Source organism: Catharus ustulatus, chromosome 5, assembly GCF_009819885.2.
Source record: "Catharus ustulatus isolate bCatUst1 chromosome 5, bCatUst1.pri.v2, whole genome shotgun sequence".
Taxonomy (NCBI): domain Eukaryota; kingdom Metazoa; phylum Chordata; class Aves; order Passeriformes; family Turdidae; genus Catharus; species Catharus ustulatus.
Genome location: NC_046225.1, coordinates 3,555,329 through 3,561,669, shown reverse-complemented (window position 1 = coordinate 3,561,669; position 6,341 = coordinate 3,555,329).

Here is a 6,341-nt window from a genome sequence, read left to right as displayed (position 1 = left end):
CCAGAGCGGTATCCCGGATATTCCCGAGCCGGGGAGGGAAGGAGGGGGCGCGAGCGATTGGAGGCGCTGGCCGCGCCCTTGGCCGGCGCGCATGCGCGGTGCGCGCGGGCGGGAAGGCGCGCGAGGCCGGGGGGCGCCTGAGGGGCCGCGATGGCGCCTGAGGCGATGGGGCCGGAGCGGGGCTCGGATCGCCCGTCCTGCCCAGGGATCCGGGCTCTGATCCCGCATCCTGCCTCAGATCCCGTGCAGGAGCTGCCGCGGCGAGGTAAGGGGCTGGCACGACCCCGCTCCTCCCTCGTCCCCGCCTGGTCGCGGTTCGAGGGCGCAGCCATCCTCGGTTTAAATGGCGCCGCGGGTGCCCCTCAGGTGCTCAGGTTTGGAGTTAAGAACCCATTAAAGCGAGCGCGGCGCTTGTTTTTTCCAGCAATTGTTTCCCAGTTCTCATTCCAGGATATCTGGCTGTGCACGTTGGCTTTCCTTGAGATGCCCATGGAATAGCCCTGGCACAGAGTGAGCCAAACCCCACACAAGTGTTCATCCCCCTCAGAGTTGTGTTTGACTTCCATGCGGCCCCATGTGTGATTATTTTATCTGTCACCTGCCCCAAAGTTGTGTTCTCTCTGATTTTTATCTGGTCTATTATGTTGGCCAGGGAGTGGTGTTTCCTTTTGTTGTTTGAGATAGGAATTCCGTATCCACAAATGCTCACATTTCTAGTTGCTCAAGTACCTTTATAGTCCCCTTTAATGATCTTTTTCCTGGATAAACACGTAAAATTCAGTAACACATGTCATTTCTGGATTAGCAATGGTATTTTAGGTACTATCACACCCAACATCAATCCTTGGCACACGCTGATGGATACAACTTGTGTTTTTACTCTTCCAGTTGCCTTTCTAACAGTCTTCTAGGAATGGAAAAGTGCTTGTATGCCTAAGAGCACGTTCAGTTTTCCAGCAACATCTTTTGCAACAGTAAATAAAATCATTTCCCTGTAAAGTCCCCTTTCTGCATCTGCTTGAGGTCATCCAGATTGCAAAATGACTGTGTGGAATACAAGGCACTGCATCAAATCACCTCACTGCCTTAAATGTGACATTTCTGTTGTTCTTGTCTCCATTTTTTTATGTGGATACATGTTCCGATTACTTTTTGCTGCTGTTTCTTCCATTGCATTGCTAGTATAAAAACCCCATTAGCCAAACAGTCTTAGCAGGTTCATTCTCCAATGTTTTTCAAACGACTTTTAGATTTGGTGATTCTTTGGCAAGATTTTTATTAAGTTTTCCAGACTTAGATATACAGAGATTGGTGGGTAGGTAGATAGATATATCGATAGATAGCCACATTTTTCAGTGATTTATGGAGTCATGTTCACATTTAATGCTTTTTAATTTTTTAACAGATACCATATTTGTTTGTCTCTTGTTTTCTCAAAATTTTCCTAGAATTTTTGATTTTTTTTTAAGGAAATTGAATATCTGATCCATTCTAAGATTCATACACTATCCTGGCACTACTTTTTTGTGTAGTTCTTTCTTAGCTGTTTATTCAGAGGCTCTCAGTAGAGATTTAGGGGTAAAAACATGCTGAAAGCAGTGTGTTAACATGGCAATTAAAAATCTCATTTTGTGTTCGTGCACCTTGTTATTGTACACTTAGAAAAAGCCTTCTGCTTATTGTTTTGGGTAGTGTCAGTGCAGTGCTTGATCCCTGCATTCCTTCTTTGCAAAGCCAGTCAAGCAAAGGCATCTGTGTGTCCCAAAGTGCGATTATGACCTCACTGTGATTATGACCTCATTTTGATATTTTTGCTTTCCCTGAACTCTGCTTTTCGTGTTTGCCTCTGCCCTTTCTTCAGCAGGGATTTGTTTTTCACCACTAATCTTTAGAGGTCCCTTAGGATTTATATTGGTTTCTTTTGTTCCTTCTTTTTTTTTCTCTGGAAGTACAGTCTGTGAGCTTTAATTATAGCATATTTTAAGATTCTCTAGCAGTGAATCTTAACAGAACCTTCCACACACAGTTCAGGCAGAGAGTGACACAGGTGCAGCACAGGAAGCCCTCAATGAGGTGGCAGAAGAATTTTAAAATTAGAATAAATGGTACACGTACAAAACAATGCTACCAGGGCAAATGATTTCCTGCTACCGTTTGTGGCAGTGCAGGATGTGTGCTAGGCATGGGGCAGAAGAATGTTCTGTGCCTTGATGAGCACACTTTGGTATTATTAGTAATTGTGACACTGGAGAGCTGATGGAGAGGTGCTAAAGTTGGAGGAGAGGGGTTGAAGGAGGGGCGTTCAGGATGTGACACAAAACACCGAGCTGGGAGGGAAAGGAGGCAGAACTCATCCAGATCCTTAAGCACATCCAGGGCATTGGGGGTTTGCACATGTCCATTCCAGGGTAAAACGCATTTATGGATAGCAACATGCCGAAAGAAAAGTCTTAACATAGCTAGGAGACATCAGAATGCTCAAAGGTGATTGTATTAAATATTTTTCCTCAGTGTTGCAGGCATCACACATCATTTTCATCAATGGCTGAGCTACAGATCTGTGTTTTACAGATGCACATAAGGGTTTATTTTGGTGTTACAATATCTGACCTTATTGCCAGTGGCTGTTCTGTAAATAAATTCTGATTTCTTTCTCTAAAGTAATTATATTGTGTCTTTTTTTAATATGCATTTTTAATGAACATTTTCATGCCTGTAGCTGTACTGGAACACCTGTTCTCTAATTTCTTTCATATTTCTTCCTAATGCTTGGAACATGCTTACAACAATCTTTTCAATCAACTGCTATCTTCTTCATGTTCAAATGTTTCATTAAAAATTGTGCCTGCTCTAATTCTTCTTGGGGGTAGAATACTAAAGTTTGTGGGGTTTTTTGAAAAATAGTTAAGCAATGTTTTATTGAGTCATTGATTTTGTCATTGTTGCTCTTGTCTTTTGCATGGATCTTTCTGTTTCTTCATGAGCTGTTAATCATGTGAAATCAGCTTTGTGTACTTAACAGGAACTGTGTCTGTACTCACTGGAGTATTTTGCAAAAAGCAAATTAGCAAATTATGTGTAAGGTCTGAGGCAGAAAATTCCACAAACCAATGCAGAATTTAAGGTGTGCTTTATTAGTTCCATCTCTCTTTTTAAGTGTTTTCACTGCATTTAATTCAGCACTACACTGTACTGCCTGTCATGGTCCAGTCTGTTTTACTGGCCTATCATAAACAATTTTTATGTGATCAAGTACTGTTTAGCATTGACTTTAAGACACTTATAATGCCATTTTAATTGAAAATTATATTTAATTCCAGTGGAACTGCTGTGGTGGTGTTGTGAAGTAATTACTGGGCTCTGAAGAGTGTTTGAGGCTGTGCTACTCTTCTCAGAAGAAAAAAAATGGATAAAGAGAATCATTCTTCTAGAAGAAAATGTAATTCAAAAGATACCAGGGACACTGGGTCGTATTCTTCTTTAGCAAGACAAAGTTTCATTAAGTAAGGTAAGGGTTACTTCAGAATATGGGATTTTTCCACATTCTCTAAGCCTTTGGGATATTGTCAGATCCTATGTTTAAACAGTGCTGCCTGCAGAGGAGAAAAAAACCTTTCAAATTCCAAGATGATCTTGCAGTTGCTTGTCTTCAGGAGCAGTGCTTTTTCACTGAGTGACTTGCTCAGTGCTCTGCATAATTCTGTAAGAGTGAAGGGAAACTCTCTGGTAGGATGGAGTGCCATAAAGGTGGAGAAGAGCCAGAGAAAAGGTGAATAGTATTTTTATTATTTGTGACATCAAATAGCAATCATATGCATTTTCTGTGGGTTCTGACAGCAAGCCCCAACAGCACTTTAGCCCAAGTTCTCTAGGCTACATGCTCAGCTGTATTGCCACAAAAAGATCCAAAATGAGCTGAACAAATGGAAAATACATCTTCAGCTTGCAGTAAGCTGCATGAGGATGTTTTTTCTTATGGGGAACTTTATCTTCCCTACCATGAACACCTTATTCCCACCACCTTTCTTTCAAACACACTCTAGCAGTGTTTTCCTCGTGTAGTCTACAGCAAGCAGTCACATGAAGCTTACTCATCCGATTGATCTCATTCCCACATCCTGCATAGAGCCTAAAATTTATACATGTAAATTGAGGACGTTGGAAGGCATGAATGAAAGAAGGAGAAAATGGATCCTGTCTGAAAAAAAAAAAAAAATCACTGGCTTTTTCATCTTAAAAGCTCCAAGTGAAGCTTCAGAAGCAATGAGAGTGTTAAGTGGTGGCTTATTTTAGCTAGGTTAAAAAAAACCTGCCTAGCATTTCTGGTCAAGTTTGATCTTTTTCCTCCTGCTCTCAGTTAGCTGTGTGCACTTTCATAGAGCACAGCCACCTTTTTTAAACTCTTCTTCCTGTAGGTGCAGGAATAAACACAAGGTATTTTGCTCTTATTCATTGTACATTAGCCTGACTACACGATTTTTCCCGGTAGTTTTCAAGGGCTGCAATGTTCAGTGGGGTGGCAAAAGCAATTTCCTTGAAGTCATCTAGAATTTCACCCTGAGTAAAAGAAACATTGGTTTGCATTCTTCTCCAGACTTTTTGATGATAATGGGCCTGGAACAAGGTCTCTGTGTTCTTAATTTTTTTTCATTCTTTAGGAACAAGGAAAAGGGTGGGGGTTGTGTAAGTCTTGCAACTGAATATTTTTCCTCTTGGATAATCCAATTTCCAGTCCAATAATCTACTTCTGTGGAACAACAGTGCAATTGAAATCCTTTCCTATTTTAGGCTATTCTGTTTTCAAAGTTATTTGCTGAAACAGTTGAAGTCTAAGTAAATTCTGTGCATGCTGTATATATCTGACAGCTGTTTAAAACTGTCCTTATGTGGATACTCCTGAAAAAATAAAGTTTTTATGATGATCTTTCTTTGTGTTGCATCAGTCTTCAACAATCCTTTCAAGTTTCCAGGTCTCATTTATTGCTTCCTCCTAGCATGTAAACCAATAAGAATGGATGTCTGCAACAGAAAAAGCAAAGAAAGAGACGTCTGATTCATACAGACAACTCCTGTGGTTGAATTGAACTTTCAGGGTGAAACCCAACATGAAGTAAAATGAAAACAAAAGAGAAGAATTTAGTGAGTATGAAATTAGAAGTAATATAGTGGCTGCCATTACATAATACATATTCTGTCTCATTAAAAATAAAAAAACACATTAAGTACTTCAGATAATAGAATGCAAAAAATGTTTTGTATTTTGTCCTGGGTGAGAAACAGCAAGTGCATGAGTTGAATCACTTCCTCATGCAACTCAGTCTATACCCAAGTAAAATGTAACAGGGTTAAAACACAGTATTTAAAGATTATAGTGACTTCTTAGGGGGAAAAATGCGGAAATTTTTTTTTTTTTCCATAAACAAGCCATGCCAGACTTGCCTGCTTTCTTTCTGTGATACAGTAACTGCTTTTCTAGATAAACAAATTTGTTACACTGAAGAAAAGGGGAATTTTTAAGGTGGGTGGCAGATGGGCAAAGAAATAGCCCAGAGGAAAAGGTGGCAATGTGTTCCACTTAACGGCAGGAAGAAGTTGTTGGAGCTCTGTCCAAAAATTGATATTGAAACTTATATTGTTTAATTATTTCATTAGTAATCCTGGCACAAAAACTAGAACTTGCTAATGAGCTCTGTTGACATCACAGAGTTGGGAAACAGTCCCTGTAGGGTGATGTTGTACCAAACTAATTGGATGAGCTTGAGGAGAAGGGAAATAAAATGGGATACAATAGAAAGTACAAGGTGGCGTGTTAGAGCCTAATGGGAAAGGCTCCCTGATAAAAGCTCAGAGCTTGTTGGATGGAAGATGAGAGAATTTTAAAGAAGTGGGTGTGCAAACCAAAGACAGAGTGGCTGTGAGTCACTGATTTGATGCTACTGTGGAAAATGTGAATCCAGTCACAAATAGTTTCAGCCCTGTACTTCTTGTACAGATAAAACAGTGTTGATGCCATATGTCATACATGTCGTCAGTGAGACCTTAAAACAGAGATCTGGAAATACACATGCAAGAAATTGAACTTAGAGGAGCTGTAAAAACATATTTTAAATCCCTGCTAGATAAGAAGAGTGAACAAAAGACTAAAAGGACTTGAATTTTTTAGTCTGGACAGCTGAAGCATAGAAGACCTTGCAGTCTTTGAATATACCAGTTGAAGCAAATGTGACAGGAAAAGAAGCATGTATTAAATTAAAAAAAAGTAGTAATAAGAAATTAAGATGATATGACCAAAATTAGAATGAAAATTAGAATAAGTTTTTTAACTGTTGAGGTGTCTACAC